We start from the raw sequence: 20,579 nt of genomic DNA on the forward strand, positions 1-20,579 counted from the left end.
CAGCGCAAGTAACATAAGATACTGGGCAGGCAGCCCCTTCCGGAATCTCAAACCTGGGTCTTTATAAACTGACCTACCAGTAAACATCTATAACCCACAGTGGAAGGGAGCCTTTGAAAGGGTGGTGCCAAGCCTCCTTTCATTCATTCCCTTAGTGTCAGGTGACAGTGACAGGCATGGGCCACTCCCTCCAGTAATTGCTCTGGTGACAAAAATCTTGGAACTGAGAGATATTTGTGTGTTTGTGTGTGTGTGTGTGCACATCACAATCCTGTTTTACTGGTCCTCCAAATACAGAGCCCCAAGCTACCCAAAGGGGATCTTTTCTAACCCCCTCCCACTTTGTAGCACAGCCAGCTAGATCCAGGAAGGAGGAGTAAATTCACAATCGTTGACCACTTACTACGAGCCAAGCACTGTGCTAGGCCCTTGCTGCTGCTAAGTTGCTTCAGTCGTGTCCGACTCTGTGCGACCCCATAGACGGCAGCCCACCAGGCTCCTCCGTCCCTGGGATTCTCCAGGCAAGAACACTGGAGTGGATAATATATCATTCAGTTTAATGTTCAAAACAATCGCCATCTCCCTGTAGTGGACAAGGTAGTACCTTCCCAACCTCCAGTCCCTGTTTTCTTGGTAACCTTTCCAATTCTGTTAGGGTGCCCACACCTCCTCCACATAGTCCATATGTTCTAGAGAAGCTGACCTGCCCTACTCTTAGGAGGTGGGACAAGTGGATGGAATTAAGCTGATCAATATAAGCTCATCCTCTGGTTACAATTCAGGAAAGACATGTGGCTGATATTGGGTCAATAAGAAGTTTGCTGGGAGTATTGGAAAGAAGCTCAGTTGTCCCTCTTCTCTCCTTTCCTCTTCTCTCTCTTCCTAGAACGTGTGCTAAGTTGCTATGAAGGCTGGAAGAACCATAGTCATTCACAACCAGCCATAGGGTGATGCTGATGCCACAAAAGGCAGAGCAAAGGGGTAGGAAGAAATCTATTCTCTGATGATGTCATTGCACACTGACTCAACTCTATAAAGTTTTCCCCACTTCTTAAATTCTCTGTTATATGGGAGTCAAATTACAGCATTTATCAGTTTACCTAGTTTGAGTTGGGCATTCTATTACTTACAACATAGTCTTAACTGTATCAGTTAGGGTAAGGCTAGGCTGTCGTAACAAGGACACCCAACAATAATGAAATGGCTTAAAGAAGTCAGAGACCATTTCTCTCTCTTGTAACAGTGGACATGTATTCCAGGTGGGCCACAGCTCTGCTCCATGTATTCATTTAGAAATCCAGGATTTTCCAAGTCATTGCTTTCTTACCTGTGGTCTTGTCCTCAGTTCCATGGTCAAGGTTAGGGTGCTGTGGTTTCAATCTCATAAAATGGGGAAAGAGCATGGAGGAGTCTTATGTTTCAGAGCCAGGCGTGTCACACAGCACCTCTGCTCACATTGCTCTGGCAGGGGATTCATCCCTTGGCCACACCTGACAGCAAGGCAGACTTAGAAATAAGTTAGTAGCCATGTGCCTAGCTACATGTCTATTACCACAAAAGAAAATAAGAATGGATTTTGATGAACTGCTACAGTCTTAGCCACATTAACCATTATAGAACCCCCTTTATAGAGGAGAAAAGTAAGGCAGAGGAAACTTGCCTAAAGTCATATAACCAGTAAGTGGCAGAGCCAGAATTTAAACTTAAATCTCCAACTCTCATTCCTGCACATTCCATAAGGTAGACTCTTCTTGCTCTTCCATGTATATAGGTATCCCTCTCTACAATTCCAGTTCTTAAATAACATCGCCCACCATCAGCAACATATATATATAGGTATAGGTTACTAACCAGAGCTCTCTCAGTTGCCTGGTTCCCTGTAAAGGTTGCTGCTTCCTCCTTAACTGCCAACCAATACGTTCTTTCCCATTCTCTAGGGGAAGAGGTGTTGAAGGAAGGATTGAGGCAATTGCCCTGGGTCAGGCACACAGAAAAAGAGGGTCTACATAGTTATGCTCACCTGTAATGGTTGTTACTTGAGAACTTCAGAGGAAATCAAGAGACAAACTGAGGTCAGAAGCAGAGTTCAGAAAAGGTATGACGCGTAGAGGAACAGAGGAAAGCATACATGGAGGATGGATGGCCACAAAAGTCAATTCAAAAAGAGACTGAATGGAAAAATTGAGGATCTGGTACAGACTGAGTGAATTTAGGTCATTACAGATTTAGTCTGTGTCAGAGCATTGCTCTTATTAAAAAAGTATTACTTTCTAATTTGAATTGGCAGCACATTCTTTAAAAGAACAAAAGAAATACAAAGTAAAAAAGAAAAACTCTCTTCTACCCTATGCCCCAGGCACCCAATTCTTCTCCTCTAAGGGACTGATTATTATCAATTTCTTGGATATCCTCCTGGACATGCTTTATGTACATACAAGCAAATCTAGTATAAGTATTCTTTTTTCTCCTCTTCTGTTACCCAGTTTTTTGCACCTTAATTTTCTGCCACTTAAAATATCTTGGAGATCTTTCAATGTGTGTACATAAAGAGTACCCATATTGTTTATGGATGCATCATATGCCATTATATGGATATGCCATAATTTATTTAATCTCCTACTGATAGATATTTGGATTGTTACCAGTCTCTTTCTATTACAAATAATGCTGCAATGTAATCCTTAGAAACTTGTCATTACCTATATCTGTGAAAAAATCTGTAGGATAAATTTCTAGAACTGACTTTGATTCATCAAAGCATATGCCTAAGTGCTCAGTCCTCGGTCATGTCTGACTCTTTGTGATCTCATGGACTATAGCCCATCAGGCTCCTCTGTCCATGAGATGATCCTGGCAAGAATACTGGAGTAGGTTGCCATTTCCTCCTCCAGGGGATCTTCCGTACCCAGGGATTGAACCCATGTCTCCTGAGGCACCTGCATTGCAGGTGGATTCTTTACTACTGAGTCACCTGGGAAGCCCATCGAAGCATATAGATACTCATAATTTTGAAGGATATTTCCAAATAATCCTTCATTAGTTTGTAGCAATTTATTCTCCCACCAGTTATGTATGAGAGCACCTGTCCTCTCACACTCTTACCAACACATTCATTTTTTTATCATTACCAATCTAATTCATGAAAAAATGGGTGTTTGTATAAATTTAATTTCCAGTTCTCTTATTATGAAGCTTTTTTTTTAAAATATATTTTTTAAAGATTTGTGTCCCCTTTTCTATGGGACTATCTGTTTTCACATTTTGGAGGGGGTTGGCTATTGGTTTTTTTTCTTATTGGTTTCTTTATATGAACTTTTTACATATAAAGAAAATTAGCCATTGTGTGTGAAATGAGCTCCAAATATTTCCCCCTTTATAATTGTCTTTTGACTTTGCTTATGATGGGTTTGCATTGCAGAAAAGCATTTCTTTTATTCACTCTGAAGCACCTCATTTAATTGGGAGGAGCAACTCCTGAAACAAACCAAACTTCACTACACAGATAGGAAAGGAGTATGAACAGGAGAGAACTTCACTGTTGAAGGTTTCTTCCTGTTTGATTCCATCCTTAATTATTCCCTAATGATGATATTGTCACAGAATTCACTCCACTAAGGAAAATTAAGGTTACTGACCATGACTTCCAACAGTAACAGTGTGCAAAGGAAGTCAATTTCCTGCCCTTTGGCGTCCAAGCTAAACCATAGAGGAAAGTAATGTTCTAAAAATCCCCAGAGAACGTTGTTGACACATCAGTTTTCAATCTTTCTGAACTTACTTCCTCAATACAATTCAATTATGCAAGTTCTTCTTAGGTTGTTGTTCAATGAATGGCATTGGGCTGAAGAAGAATGAGTCTGTGGGTAGGTTATCAGATGGACAGGGAAAGAAATGGAGTAAAGGAGTAACAGAAAACATTACAGTGTAGGTGAGAGGGATTTCCTAAGAGGAATGAAAGTACATCTGCCACAGGCAGGCAATCAGATTTCCCCACACAGTGGAGGATGGAATTCTTCGCAGAAGGCCAAACATCAGCCTCAGCCGTGAACATTTCAGGACCCCAGAGACTGACAGTAGGGGATGGGGAAGGGGGATGAGTGAGGCCCCTTTTCAAGGTCTAGGAAGGAATGTAAGCAGCATTTCTTTAATGTCACCAAGCAGATGTGCTGAGACAGGCTTCAGAGAAGATACTGGTTCCTTCTGATTTCTCAGCCTCATCTGTGGCAGTTACTGAACACCCCAGTCTTACATCTTAGCTGGTCAGGGTCTGAGTGAATTCTGACTCTGCCTTGCTGGAGATTTCCCCACTCCTTGATGAGTATGTAGTCTAGAACTCTGGAGTTGTACTACTGTCTCTCTCTACGCTTTCCCCTTCCTGTAGACTTCACCTTTCTCGCCACCCTAAAGCACAATGCTGTGCAGCGTCAAGCAGGGAAGCCCTTCCAAGGCCTGGGCATCCGCCTGGCTTCCTGACTCCCATTCCGGTGCCTGTTCTTGCTGGAGCATTGCCCTGAACTTCAGCCTCTTTGGCAAGGACACTGACAGCCTCGCTGGCCCTCAGCCACCATCCTGTTCCTCTCAGCAGCTGGCCAGCATCCTGTTTCAACCTGAATAGCCCTCCTCCATGAACCTCTGCCACTCCCCTTCCTGACCACCAATTGGATAAGTGTTTCCATGATCCAGTGCTCAGTTTTGCCCCTGCTGTGCTCCCCTCCCTCCACTAGATGGGACCCCATGGACATCTGTACCAGCCAGGTCAAGCCCAGGTTCACTACACATAAAGACCAACTAACCCACTTTATTTAAGCATGTTTATTAACTCATGTAACAAGAAGTCCAGAAATGGGAAGATTCCAGGCTTGGCTAATTCCATGGCTCAAGTTGTCACTAAGGACCTATAGTTTCTCAGCTTTCTGCTCTGGCATTGCTACCATGTTGTCTATCCCTTTCCCAATATGGGCACAGCAGCTCTGAAAAATCAGTGGTGGGCTGGAGTCAGTAACCTCAGGTTCCCAGGAGCCAGTTACTAAATTTGCCAGTCAGTTGTTGAGCTGTTGGTAGCTTGAAATCAGTCATTATGAGAGAATTTATACCACAGAAATGGAAATAGGCAAATGCCACAAATCAGGGCTCTTTGTTTTTGGAGAGTGGGTTATCACTGCATGACATCATCATACAATAGTATCTAGGGACAGAATGGGTCTACTTCTCAAAACATCTTTTTTGAAAAGTAAAGAAACATCTAGAAACCTTACAGAATATTTCCCAACTCCTATCTCCTTGGCCTGACAGTGTCATGTGCCCATTTTTCAACCAAAGATTGGCAAATCAATAGGGTTATGATGACACAAACTGAGTACCTGAGAGCTGAAAATCAGGGTTCTCTTAGCTAGAAATAAGGTGGGAGATGGCTGTTAGGTGAGCAAATAGAAGGGTTTGTCACACACACACACACACACATACACACAGCCCATCTACTCAGCTGACTGAGAGCTTATATCTCTGCCCTGGCCCACTGTGGAGTTTCCAGTAGGTTTAAGGGGCATACGGGTTATGAAAGCTGAGATGTTTGCAAGCCTACCTCCGTAGAATAGTAAAAGACAACAACAGAAATCAATGAGGGGCAATTTTTTCTTAGGTTCTCAGCAAGCACCTGGCTTCTTTTAAGCACTATTAAATGAATAAAAATTATCCTGTGTTTCCACTCAGTAATGCTTTTCCTATAAAGAAATTCACATTCCAAAAGAATTAAATGTTAGCCAGGAAGAAAATGACATTAGTTTTTATGTGTTGACATGCAATTTAAATTGAGTTAAATACAAAACTAGATTCAGTTAAGCAGATCACTCAAAATTAACTTTTCTCAGTTCAGGCTAAACCTAATACTGATTTCTCTCCACCTTGAGTAGACTCTTAAGTTTGCTCACCTGAATCTTTTTTTTTTTTTTTTGAGTCGGTCCCTCTAAAGGTTTGTCTAAGGTTGCAAAACTTTTCATTGATATTGTGAAGACTCAGGCTCCATGCTGTCTGTCTTCATATGACTTTCATTCCCCACAGGAAGGGATCTTAAGCCTGCTCTCTGAAAATTTCAAGAAAGTGTCTAAATTGCCCATCTCTGCATCCTATCCAACTTCTTGTGCCTTTTCCCTTCCATTAATGAAAACAGAAATAGAAATCTTCTGACCACATATCCCTATGTTTGTCATAAAGAGTCAGGCTTAAATATATTAAACTTTTATACAAGCCTCTGTATGGTATAAAAACAAGTACAGAACTCAGTCTTCATCTTCAAAGAACTGATAGTCTGGTTACAAGTTACAAACAGAGAATGAGCACTATAAAAAGAAAAAAAAAAAAAACGACATTTGAGAAAGGGAGAAATCATTTTTGAGGAGGTGGCAGAAATTTTGTTTTCTTTATTAATGTTTTCCATGACTTTGTATGAAATTTTCAAATACACAGAAAAGTTGAAATAACAAGAAACACCATATCCCCATCAGTTAGATTTAACAACCATTAATATTCTGTAATATTATTTTCTACCTAAATATTTTGCTGTACTTTACCCTAAATACTTCAGCATACTCTTCTTAAAAAGGATATTTGCCCAAAACCCACAATAGCTTTATCATATCGAAGATTACTAATAATAGTTCTTTAATATCATCTAAAATCCAGTCAGCATTAAAAATTTCCCAATTTTTCCCCCAAATACCAAAAGCTGTTTTTATAAACCAGGTTCATATTTCATATTTGGTAGTTATGTCTCCTTAGCTTATTTTAATCTGGAAGTGTCTTTCATCATTTTTAAAATAATATTGACCTTTGAAGACACCAAACCAGCTCTCTTATAAACTGTCCCAAATTCTGGATTTGTCTGATTATCATTTCAAATTGTTGTTTAACTTGTTTTTCTAGTCTTTGTGTCTTGTTGAAATGAAAGCCTGATCAGATCTTGGCCGAATCAGTCCAAGTCCTAACTGGAAGCAGATAGCACAAAGAGTTTAACTGAAGGGAGCTGAGTGAAGGGACTGTTTACAGATGTGTGGACAGGCTGGAGAACACAGTGGTGGGGCAGCACGCAGGAACTACCACGCTGGAGGTGGAGCAGTGTTACTGAAGCATAGCAGGAGCCAGGGCTTAAGAAGAGGGGCCCCAACCAGAGGCGTAGATGTAAAAGGAACACAGCAACACCAAGAGTGCACCCAGGAGAAGAGTGAAGTGATAAGGAATAAACACCCCAAATCTCTTTCCCTTGTCCTTCAAATTTCCAGAGCCTCCACTGGCCACATCTAATTAGAAGCCAAAATGTGAGGAAGCCTGAGCCTGAGTGATTCATTGTGCAGAAGGGCATCACTGGGGGCACAGAGCAGGATATAGAGGTACCAAATGAATTTATAAGGGCAAATAGGGAATGACCAACACATAACTTAGACTTTTTTTGGCTAGAATGCTTCATAGGTCATGCCTTGAATTTCAAATTATATCAGAAGAGGAGAAGCACGGTGCTATCTTGTCTTGCCACTAGCAAAGCTAAACTTCACCAGTTAAAGTGATGACAGCCAGATCTCACCACTCAGATGTAAAGGTGTGTTTTCACTTTAACAACAAGCAAGTAATCTAAGCAGAGAGCCTCTGGCACCAGGGGGATGTGTTTTTGCCCCAACAACTTTTCAAAGAATCATTTCAACATCTCTTGATTCTGATCTGAATCAGTTATTTCACTGGGGTTGCAAAGTGTTGATTTTTCTAACTCTCTTATTGCATATTTGGTTGAACCAGGTGAAGTTTTATAGATTAAAAATGCATTGATATCAATAATTTCATTGGGTTCAAATTAAAATATTTATTACCTAGCATTTTTTAGGGAGGAAGTCTTTCTCTCCTCAACCAGGAAAAAACTACAGCTCCTCCTAAATAGACAAGGTAAATGTTTACTTCCTTTCCTTTATATACGATTGTCAAAATAAGAGCCACCACTGAATGAATGGGACTTCCCTTGTAGCTCAGTTGGTAAAGAATCTGCCTGCAATGGAGGAGACCCAGGTTCAATTCCTGGATTGGGAAGATCCCCTGGAGAAGGAAATGGCAACCCACTCCAGTATTCTTGCCTGGTGAATCCCATGGACAGAGGAGCCTGGCAGGCTATTTACAGTCCATGGGATTACAAGAGTCAGACATGACTTAGTGGCTAAACCACCACCACCACTAAATGAATAATGAGCTGCTGCTATTCCAATTGCTCTTCCTCATCTTCCTCCTCCTCTTCTCTCTCTCTCTTTTTTCTTTTCAATGCCCAAATTGTCCCAAATTTAGTAAACAGGAGCCCCTTCAAACTGACTCCTTAATAGGCCCCTGTTAGTCCTGGAGGATTTTCTTCCTTTCTGGAACTAGAGGATATCCCGGGCTTACCCAAACTAAGTTATGTTTCTCTGCCCCAGATCCCCAAAGAGTCTTGGCTAGTTTAGTGGAAAGTGATATTTAGTATAACATCTGTGCACTAGGTGTGCTCATTGCTTCTGAGATATTATTGCCTCTAGGCTTTTACAGTAGATGGAGCCCATACATATACATACATACACACAGGTTTTCCCTGATGGCTCAGAGGTAAAGAATCTGCCTGATATGCAGGAGACCCCTTGCAATGCAGGAGACGCAGGTTCGATCCTTGGGTCAAGAAGATCCCCTGGAGAGAAGGAAATGGCAACCCATTCCAGTATTCTTGCCTGGAAAATCCCATGGACAGAGGAACCTGATGGGCCATAGTCCATGGGGTCACAAAGAGTCAGACTAGACTTAGCAACCAAACCACAACCACCACATACACATATACCTTAAATCAGGAGCTCATATTAACATTTCCAATTCAAATTTAACATTACAGTGTAGTCAAGAATAGTTAGGGGGAGCAAGGGTTTGAGCTGACCTTGGGAGATATGTACAATATCTTTAAACAAACAAACAAACAATTTTTCTATAGTATGGCTTCCCAGGTGGCTCAGTAGTAAAGAATCTGCCTGCCAACCAGGAGACTTTGGTTCAATCCTTGAGTCAGCAAGATCCCCTGGAGGAGGAATGACAACCCACTCCAGTATTCTTACCTGGGAAATCCCATGGATAGAGGAGCCTACAGTCCATGGGGTTGCAGAGTCGGACATGATATATTGACTAAACAGCAGCACCAGCAGCTATAAGATAATATCATTTCCAAAGAAAAGCAAAACTAAAAAATAAGAAAAGAAAGAGAATGAATTTATCAATATTTTCACCATCTTAACACAACCATTTTAAATATTTTTATGTAATTCCTCAGTTGTTAGGATTTGAATAGAGAGAGAGATGACAGGGGAGATTCCAAAGAGGAGAGTGCATGTCTTAAAGTGTGTGCAGTACTTGAAACAGGTTTGTATGAGACATTCTTCATCTGTAGGTCTCTGTTCACACTGTACTTCCTGGATACATAAACTTTCCCCTATTTCTGCCTGTCGAAATCCTGTTCATCCTTCAAAGGCAGTTCTCTGATTCCCTGCCAAGCCTTATTCTATCTACAATGCATTTCTGTGGACCTGATACTACTTTTCACTTTATCTTTTAGAGGTACTTGTATAACTTTGTTATCTTCCTAACTGGTTGTCAAGCTCCTTGAAGTCAGGGGTTATATTTGGTTGTCATTATATTCTTTGAATGCAGAGTTCCAAAGAATAACAAGGAGAGATAAGAAAGCCTTCCTCAGTGATCAGTGCAAAGAAATATAGGAAAACAATAGAATGGGAAAGACTAGAGATCTCTTCAAGAAAATTAGAGATACCAAGGGAACATTTCATGCAAAGGAAAGTGAAGTTGCTCAGTCATGTCTGACCCTTGGGGACAAAGATGGGCACAATAAAGGACAGAAATGGTATGGACCTAACAGAAGCAGAAGATATTAAGAAGAGGTGGCAAGAATACAAGGAAGAACTATACAAAAAAGATCTTCACAACTCAGATAATCATGATCATATGATCACTCACATAGAGCCAGACATCCTGAAATGTGAAGTCAAGTGGGCCTTAGGAAGCTTCACTATGAACAAAGCTCATGGAGGTGATGGAATTCCAGTTGAGCTATTTCAAATCCTAAAAGATGATGCTGTTAAAGTGCTGCACTCAGCATGCCAGCAAATTTGGAAAATTCAGCAATGGCCACAGGACTGGAAAAGGTCAGTTTTCATTCCAATCCCAAAGAGGGACAATGCCAAAGAATGCTCAAACTACCGCACAATTGCACTCATCTCACACACTAGTAAAGTAATGCTCAAAATTCTCCAAGCCAGGCTTCAACAGTACATGAACTATAAACTTCCAGATGTTCAAACTGGATTTAGAAAAGGCAGAGGAACCAGAGATCAATTGCCAACATCCATTGGATCATTGGAAAAGCAAGAAAGTTTCAGAAAAATATCTACTTCTGCTTTATTGACTATGCCAAAGCCTTTGACTGTGTGGACCACAACAAACTGTGGAAAATTCTTCAAGAGATGGGAATACCAGACCACCTGACCTGCCTTTTGAGAAATCTGTATGCAGGTCAGGAAGCAAGTTAGAACTGGACATGGAACAATAAACTGATTCCAAATAGGGAAAGGAGTACGTCAAGGCTGTATATTGTCACCCTGCTTATTTAACTTATATGCAGAGTACATCATGAGAAACGCTGGGTTGGATGAAGCACAAGCTGCAATCAAGACTGCTGGGAGAAATATCAATAATCTCTGATATGCAGATGACACCACCCTTACAGCAGAAAGCAAAGAAGAACTAAAGAGCCTCTTGATGAAAGTGAAAGAGGAGACCAACCTAGACAGCATATTAAAAAGCAGAGACATTACTTTGCCAACAAGGTCAGTCTGGTCAAAGCTATGGTTTTTCCAGTAGTCATGTATGGATGTGAGAGTTGGACTGTAAAGAAAGCTGAGCAACTAAGAATTGATGCTTTTGAACTGTGGTGTTAGAGAAGACTCTTGAGAGTCCCTTGGACTGCAAGGAGATCCAACCAGTCCATCCTAAAGGAAATCAGTCCTGAATATTCATTGGAAGGACTGATGCTGAAGCTGAAACTCCAATACTTTGGCCACCTGATACGAAAAACTGACTCATTTGAAAAGACCCTGATGCTGGGAAAGATTGAAGATGGGAGGAGAAGGGGATGACAGAGGATGAAATGGTTGGATGGCATCACCGACTCAATGGACATGAGTTTGAGTAAATTCCGGGAGTTGGTGATGGACAGGGAGGCCTGGCGTGCTGCAGTCCATGGGGTCACAAAGAGTTGGACATGACTGAGTGACTGAACTGAACTGATATTCTCAAAGCTCCTTACTGGGTAGCTGACATATAAGAGGCTTTTAGTAAACATGTGTTACATTGAATTCTGGAGCATCCCAAAATGAATCAAACAAATTAGCACTGTATTTTCTTCCCAGGTTGTAGAAAACCTACATGACCATCTTTGGATGACCATCTTTCACCCTAGTTATTTACTTTTGAAACCTAGGGCTTAGATTACTTTTAATTGTGAAAATATACTCAAGATTACCTATTACGGTCCTTTCAGTTGCCTGGTAATGCTTCAATTTACTTTTAAGGCTGCTTCTAATTTTCAGACAACAATCTTAAACACCTTTAAGGAGAAGTTATTAGTTTTTAAATAGACATATAGAATGTTCCACATTTACATGTAAAAATGTCATTAGATTAAGAGGTGTGAAAAATGCTCTGATGGCTCATAAAGGAAGTGACTGAATTGCATTCATAGTAGGCTGTGAAGAAAAAGACACCTTAGATGTCTTTTATTGGGTACATTATTGTAAGAGACTAGTGGTCCCTTTCAGCTCTCTGATTTTAATTGAATTATATAAATTTACACAGTCCCACCTGTCTTGTGACTAAGCTCAATTGGTTTGGCTCTTAACCTCATTATTGGCAAATAGTAATTTCAGTAATACTTGACAACAAAGAAATCCACTGGCCTCCATTTTCTTGTCTATAAGATGGGAAACCTGAACTGATTAAACTCCATGGTCATGAGGCACTTCAACTCCATAAACCTTTTGAGAGTTTAGTTAGTTCAGGTACATGTCTTTAGATAGTTCAGGTACATGCTTGAAACTGACCTTTAGATAGGTTAGGTACATGCTTTCTATGATATTGACTGAAAATAATTTTTTTGTCTGTCTTCCAAATAGCTGATAGTTTTTTAAAAGAACAAATTTAGCTCTACTGAGTACCTTAAATGTCTAACACTAGTATTACAGCTGAGGAAAAGGGGAAGGACAGACAAACATACTGAAAGATATCTGGACATGGATTTGAATCCCAACTTTGGTACTTACAAGCTATATAACCTTGGGCACTTTCTTACCCCCAGTATTTGCATTAAAATTAGTTAACAGCCACTACCTCACAGCCATTAAAATGGCTACTATCAGAAACACAGAAAATAGGAAGTGTTGGTGCTACTGGAATAGCACCAACTATTCCAATACTGGAACTCCTGTGCCCTGTTGATAGGAATGTAAAACAGTACGGTATTGTGGAAAACAATATAGCAGTTCTTCAAAAAATTAAGAATAGAATTAGCCTATGACCTAGCAGTTCCATTCTGTGTATATACTCCAAAGAATTGAAAATAGGGTCTCAGATATGTGTACACCCATGTTCATAGAAGCATTATTTACAAGAGCTAAAACACAGAAGCAACACAAATGTCTATGGATGGATGGATAGCAAAATGTGGTATACACTTATGGAATTTTATTCAGCCTTAAAAAGGAAGAAAATTATGACATGCTACAACATGGATGAAACTTGAGAATATTATGCTAGATAAACCAGTCACAAAAAGACAACTACTGTATAATTCTGATTATGTGAGGTACTTAAAGTAGTTAAAATCATAGAGACAAAAAGTGAAATGGTGATTCCAGGAGCTGGAGGGAGCGAGGAATGAGAAGTTATTAATTAATAGGTACAGAGTCTCAGTTTTGTAAGATGAAACAAACTGGAGATGGTGGTGGCAATAGTTGCACAATATGAATTTACTTTGAAGAAGGGCATGGCCACCCACTCCATTATCTTGCTTGGAGAATCCCTCTTTCCTTTATCAAATCCTGTGACACAAGCCTTCATCTTCTACTGATTTCATTTGTCATTAAAGTCTATGCCTTGTTGGAGCCTTAAACTCAAGTCTTAGGCCATATGAAATTTCTGGCTACCAACCTAGTTAGTCCTCTGGATTTCTGTACTTAACATTTTTCCTTTGATGTTGCAGTCTAGGTTAATTGAGTTTGTGCTTCCTTTGATGTCATAGGTTAGATTTACTGGGGTAGTAGTTATGTTACTTACCTCTCTATGCCTCAGTTTCCTTCTTTGTAAAATGAAACATGAAAAGAGGTCAGGGCAGTAGATGACCAAGGAGTAAGGAAGTGGATGCTCAAAATTTGAGGAGAATAAAGACCACTGGACTAAGTAATGCTTCCAGTGAGAAACATCAGAACATTTTCACACTACCTATTTATTACTGAGTTTAATGCAGTCTAACGCAATGCACTCAAGAGTTTATTATGAAACAAAAATCACACCCCCCAAACGTCATCATAAAGACCACAGCATGGATTAGAACAGTACCATAAACCAGTAAGGAACTAACAAGAATCTGGTTTCTAGTTCAGCTTTGAATAAATAAGCTAGGTTGCCATGGAATATTTACTTACCTCTCTGAGCTTGCCTCTTCTCCCTGTAAAACTGGGGGGTTGAATCAGATCTGGACTGTAAATCTCTTTCTGCATTTATATTCTATGTTTCCAAACAAGATATAGTCAGACCTTCAGCGAAAACTAAAAAGAAAAGTTAAAGCAAGGTGGGGGGAACAGAGAATGACCAGAATTCTATTTGAGATGGCACAGGAGATGTCTCTGTAAGGAGATGACATTTGCACAGACTGAAGGAAGTGAGAGAGTCAATATGAGGATATCTGAGCTAAGAGGGGTCTAGACAAGATCTCTATCAGTGATGGTGCTCAGTTCTGTTGCACAGTGTGACAAGAACTCTCATTTCCTATCAAATTTCCCATTCCTTTCAAGAGAGAACCATCACGAGATCATGCCAGCCCAGGATAGGTCCTGAGGGAGCTAGATGAGGCACAACTGGGACTGAATGCCCAAGATAAAGGGTGTAGTCTAAAAGTCATGCCTTTGTGGCGGTCAAATCCAAATGAGCAGATCCAAAACAAGTTATCAATTTAAAATGACCATTGAAGAATGGAATTCTGGGGCTTAAATGAGTAGAGAAAAGAGAGAAGTTGAAGTCCTAAGAAGTCAAGTTGTAAAACAGAAGTTGTCCCAGAGTGATGTTTTTCAAATTCAGAGTAATGACCCATTGGTGAGTTACTACATCAATTTAATGGGTCATGATGAGCTTATTTTAAAAATTAAACTAGAAGAGAATGGATTTACTAAAGCACATCACATAGAAGAAGGGCAAGTGACTGTTCTGTGAAACTTTTGTTTCAGTTATATGCATATATATGTTAAGTCACTTTGTAAAGTTTACTTCTCACTGTGAGTCATGGTCAAAAAAATCTGAAAGCCAGTGGCTTAGAGAAATTCCAGATATGGAGTACAGATAGCAGTGGCCACTTTTCATTCAAAGATTTATTTGGGTGGGCCAAGTTCATTTAAAGGGGCCAAAGAAGAACATTAAAACACTGTTCATGGGAGAATAAATGCAGTCTTTATGGAAACATTTTATTGATATATCCCAGAATGAGTACTTTCATTTTCACAAATCTATCCTGAAGTGATAACCCAAAACATGCAGTCTTATGCACTGAGATTTCATCACATTATTTATAGAAGTGGAAAATTGGAAACACCTAAAAGTTCAACTTTAGAAGAATGGATAAATTATTATACACCCTGCATCAACTCTCTGAAAATGACCTAGAAGGAATGGGGATCTCACTAAAAAAAGAAAAACTAAACAAAATAAAAAATGAAAATTATGACTGAATCTGCTCAGAGGTTACTGTGGGTTCACTTTCCCATCCACTGGCTTCCTCACTCCTTGGTCATCTGCTCCCTGACCTCCTTGCAGGTTTATGACCGGGTGTCTTGGCCCCATTTGTCATCTACCCTGTGGATTTTGGAACTCTAGTTTTTGGACTACGCTCATTTGAAATTTCTGTGTCTTAACCAGTTCTAGAATCTCATTATTTGTTGGTGTCCTATCCCTACCACCTCTTGTCTCCTCTCTTCTTCCTAATGAACATGTCTTCTCACTGGACCTGCCTGATACTGAAACTTCACCCATTAGGAAGGGCAGGGACTTCCCTGTGGTACAATGGAAAACCCACCTGCCAGTGCAGGAGACACAGTTTCAATCCCTGGTTTAGGAAGATTCCATATGCCTTGGAGCAACTACCCTTATGGCAGAAAGCGAAGAAGAGCTAAAGAGCCTCTTGATGTAGGTGAAAGAGGAAAGTGGAAAAGCTGGCTTAAGAGTCAAAATTCAGAAAACTAAGATCACGGCATCCAGTCCCATCACTTCATTGCAAATTCATGGGGAAACAATGGAAACAGTGACAGACTTTATTTTCTTGGGCTCCAAAATCACTATAGATAGTGACTGCAACCATGAAATTAAAAGACACTTGCTCCCTGGAAGAAAAACTGTGACAAACCTAGACAGCGTATTAAAAAGCATAGACATTACTTTGCCAACAAAGGTCTGTCTAGTCAAAGCTATGGTTTTTCCAGTAGTCATGTACAGATGTGAGTTGGACCATAAGAAGACTGAGTGCCAAAGAACTGATGCTTTTGAACTGTGGTGTTGGAGAAGACTCTTGAGAGTCCCTTGGACTGTAAGAAGATCAAACCAGTCAATCCTAAAAGAAATCAATCCTGAATATTCATTGGAAGGACTAATGCTGAAGCTGAAGTTGATGCTCCAATACTTTGGCCACCTGATGCGAAGAGCCAACTCATTGGAAAAGACCTTGATGCTGGGACAGATTGAAGGCAGGAGGAGAAGGGAACAGCAGAGTATGAAATGGTTGGATGGCATCACTGATTCAATGGACATGAGTTTGAGCAAAATCTGAGAGATAGTGAATGACAGGGAAGCCAGGCATGCTGCAGTCCATGGAGTCGCAAAGAGTCAGACACAACTGAGCAACTGAACAACAATGGAGAAACTAAGCCCATGAATCACAATTACTGAGGCTGCACTCTAGAGCACAAAAGCTGCAACTACTGAGCCTAGGTGCCTAGAGCCTGTGCTTGGCAACAAGAGAAGCCACTGCAAGGAGAAGCCTACACACCACAAAAAAGAGTGGTCCCCTTAGCCCCCTCTAGCTGCAACTAGAGAAAGCCCTTATGCAGCAACGAAGACCTATCACAGCCAAAAATATAAAAAATAAAAATAAAGGAAGGGCAAGAAAATGGGATATATCTGTATATGTGAACATTGTTCAGCCACTAGAATTAATTTTCATAAATAATTTTAATGACATGGAGAAATGTTTATAATATCATTGTGGCTGGGTCAAATGCCAAGACCTAGGTCTAAAGAGAAACCAAGGGTTTAAGAAGTGACCTGGGTCTTGCCGGGCTCTCTTTACTGTTGAACAGTGTGTGAAAGCACAGGAGGAGGAAGTAGTTTCTTAGCATAAAAAAGTCACTCTTATTAGTTCATAGGAGTATGGCCAAAGTTACATAAATAATATGCATAATAGATTTGGGAAGTGTTTAAGGAAATGAGTCCTCTAGATGCAGAACTTGTTTACATTTCAGATACACCAGGAGACAAAGCAGAAGTCAGAAGTTGAAGACCTCTGCTCTCTGACCTTCTCCAGCAAAGAGAGGCCATTCCCTCCTACCCATCACTTTGTTACCATGGCCACCACCCACAAAAAGTACAGCTTTGGACCTGAAATATTGGGTAAGCATAATTTTTAAGTGAGAAGAGAGAAAATGCAAATGCCCTCCCAGGGCTTGAGAATAGCAAGTGAACAAAGCTGAGTGTAAGAAAAATAGGAGTGGTAGGGACTAGGATGGCGAAATATGTGGGCCCTCAGTTCAGTTCAGTTCAGTTCAGTCGCTCAGTCATGTCCGACTCTTTGCAACCCCGTGAATTGCAGCACGCCAGGCCTCCCTGTCCATCACCAACTCCCACAGTTCATCAAACTCACGTCCATCAAGTTGGTGATTCCATCCAGCCATCTCATCCTCTGTCGTCCCCTTCTCCTCCTGCCCCCAATCCCTCCCAGCATCAGAGTCTTTTCCAATGAGTCAACTCTTCGCATGAGGTGGCCAAAGTACTGGAGTTTCAGCTTCAGCATCATTCCCTCCAAAAGAAATCCCAGGGCTGATCTCTTCAGAATGGACTGGTTGGATCTCCTTGCAGTCCAAGGGACTCTTAAGAGTCTTCTCCAACACCACAGTTCAAAAGAATCAATTCTTTTTAATGGCTGAGTAATACTCCATTGTGTATATGTACCACAGCTTTCTTATCCATTCATCTGCTGATGGGCATCTAGGTTTTTTCCATGTCCTGGCTATTATAAACAGTGCTGCGATGAACATTGGGGTACACGTGTCTCTTTCCCTTCTGGTTTCCTCAGTGTGTATGCCCAGCAGTGGGATTGCTGGATTATAAGGCAGTTCTATTTCCAGTTTTTTAAGGAATCTCCACACTGTTCTCCATAGTGGCTGTACTAGTTTGCATTCCCACCAACAGTGTAAGAGAGTTCCCTTTTCTCCACACCCTCTCCAGCATTTATTATTTGTAGACTTTTGGATCGCAGCCATTCTGACTGGTGTGAAATGGTACCTCATAGTGGTTTTGATTTGCATTTCTCTGATAATGAGTGATGTTGAGCATCTTTTCATGTGTTTGTTAGCCATCTGTATGTCTTCTTTGGAGAAATGTCTATTTAGTTCTTTGGCCCATTTTTTGATTGGGTCATTTATTTTTCTGGAGTTGAGCTGTAGGAGTTGCTTGTATATTTTTGAGATTAGTTGTTTGTCAGTTGCTTCGTTTGCTATTATTTTCTCCCATTCTGAAGGCTGCCTTTTCACCTTGCTAATAGTTTCCTTTGTTGTGCAGAAGCTTTTAAGTTTAATTAGGTCTCATTTGTTTATTTTTGCTTTTATTTCCAATATTCTGGGAGGTGGGTCATAGAGGATCCTGCTGTGATGTATGTCAGAGAGTGTTTTGCCTATGTTCTCCTCTAGGAGTTTTACAGTTTCTGGTCTTACGTTGAGATCTTTAATCCATTTTGAGTTTATTTTTGTGTATGGTGTTAGAAAGTGTTCTAGTTTCATTCTTTTACAAGTGGTTGACCAGTTTTCCCAGCACCACTTGTTAAAGAGATTGTCTTTAATCCATTGTATATTCTTGCCTCCTTTGTCAAAGATAAGGTGTCCATATGTGCGTGGATTTATCTCTGGGCTTTCTATTTTATTTCCATTGATCAATATTTCTGTCTTTGTGTCAGTACCATACTGTCTTGATAACTGTGGCTTTGTAATAGAGCCTGAAGTCAGGTAGGTTGATTCCTCCGGTTCCATTCTTCTTTCTCAAGATAGCTTTGGCTATTCAGTTCTAATGAGTTGGATGAAACTGGAGCCTATTATACAGAGTGAAGTAAGCCAGAAAGAAAAACACCAATACAGTATACTAACGCATATATATGGAATTTAGAAAGATGGTAACAATAATCCTGTGTACGAGACGGCAAAAGAGACACTGATGTATAGATCAGTCTTATGGACTCTGTGGGAGAGGGAGAGGGTGGGGAGATTTGGGAGAATAGCATTGAAACATGTATAATGTCATGTATGAAACGAGTCGCCAGTCCAGGTTTGATGCACGATACTGGATGCTTGGGGCTGGTGCACTGGGACGACCCAGAGGGATGGCATGGGGAGGGAGGAGGGAGGAGGGTTCAGGATGGGGAACAAGGTATACCTGTGGCGGATTCATTTCGATATTTGGCAAAACGAATACAATATTGTAAAGTTTAAAAATAAAATAAAATTTTAAAAAAAAGAAATTATGTGAAATAAAGCATCTAGACTGTAGTTATAAAACATAAAAAAAAAAAAAAGAATTCTTCGGCGCTCAGCTTTCTTCACAGTTCAACTCTCACATCCATACATGACCACAGGAAAAACCATAGCCTTGACTAGACGGACCTTTGTTGGCAGAGTAACATCTCTGCTTTTGAATATGCTATCTAGGTTGGTCATAACTTTTCTTCCAAGGAGTAAGCATCTTTTAATTTCATGGCTGCGGTCACCATCTGCAGTGATTTTGGAGCCCCCAAAAATAAAGTCTGACACTGTTTCCACTGTTTCCCCATCTATTTGCCATGAAGTGATGGGACCAGATGCCATGATCTTTGTTTTCTGAATGTTGAGCTTTAAGCCAACTTTTTCACTCTCCACTTTCACTTTCATCAAGAGGCTTTTTAGTTCCTCTTCACTTTCTGCCATAAGGGTGGTGTCATCTGCATATCTGAGGTTATTGATATTTCTCCCGGCAATCTTGATTCCAGCTTGTGCTTCTTCCAGCCCAGCATTTCTCATGATGTACTCTCCAACTTCCCTGGTGACTCAGTCGGTAAAACGTCTGCCTGCAATGCAGGAGACATGGGTTCAATCCCTGGGTCAGGAAGATCTCCTGGAGAAGGAAATGGCAACCCACTCCAATATTTTTGCCTGGAAAATCCCACGGATAGAGGAGCCTGGTAGGCTACAGTCTGTGAGGTCGCAAAGAGTCCGATGCAACTAAGCGACTTCACTTTCACTTTCACCTTGCCCCAAAGGCAGCTGCTCTCAGATCCCATCATCTGCTGCCCTGCAGGAATGTGGCCCCAGTGTTGTCAGATATTTTTGACATTTGACAAAATGATATTTTCAGCATCAAGAGATGCTAGAAGTCTAGGTTTTTATATGAAAAACATTTTAAAATAATGTGTAGGCCAAACAAAACATGTCTCAAAGCCTAACACATAGTACACCAAAATATGAAGAGCTGCTGAGTGATGGGACTTGAAGTCATTTATTATTTTTATTTTTAAATTTGCATGTTCTAGAACCATAATAGTGAACATGCTATTACTTTTATAATCAGAGAAAAATTGTTACATGTTAAATTTTTAAAAATTAATTACTAAAGAGTTAATAAATAATTACTAAAAATTACTAAATGGCATTAAAACAACCATCAAACAACAAATGGTACAGGAACTTGCTCTGGGTGGATGTTTACATGAGACTAAAGTTTTATAATATGCTTTCCTTCAAAAGTTTGCAATATATCAGGAAGAATTTCAGCCTAAGCATAGCAACACACTAAGCCTCAGGCTTCCTGATTCTCAGTTTGTGGTCATGATCCTTAGCTACTGTTTCCAGATCAGGGTTTATGAAAACAAATGGTTTGTTCCATAATATTATCAGCATTTCTATTTGATTAAGTATTTAGCCTAGACTCTCCTTGTTTTGACTAGATGTTGAAAGAAAAGAGCATGTAATGCT

At 40.4% G+C, this 20,579-nt stretch overlaps 1 long non-coding RNA gene across 1 annotated transcript in view; it reads left to right on the forward strand.

Annotated features, from left to right (window-relative positions):
- Positions 1–20,579, forward strand: part of LOC138987816 (uncharacterized) — a 91,254-nt gene that overhangs the window by 9,322 nt on the left and 61,353 nt on the right. The window contains exon 2 of the long non-coding RNA XR_011464110.1: positions 16,830–16,977. This is a non-coding gene — a long non-coding RNA (uncharacterized lncRNA). The remainder of the gene's footprint in view (positions 1–16,829; positions 16,978–20,579) is intronic.

Source organism: Bos mutus, chromosome 5 (genome assembly GCF_027580195.1).
Source record: "Bos mutus isolate GX-2022 chromosome 5, NWIPB_WYAK_1.1, whole genome shotgun sequence".
Taxonomy (NCBI): domain Eukaryota; kingdom Metazoa; phylum Chordata; class Mammalia; order Artiodactyla; family Bovidae; genus Bos; species Bos mutus.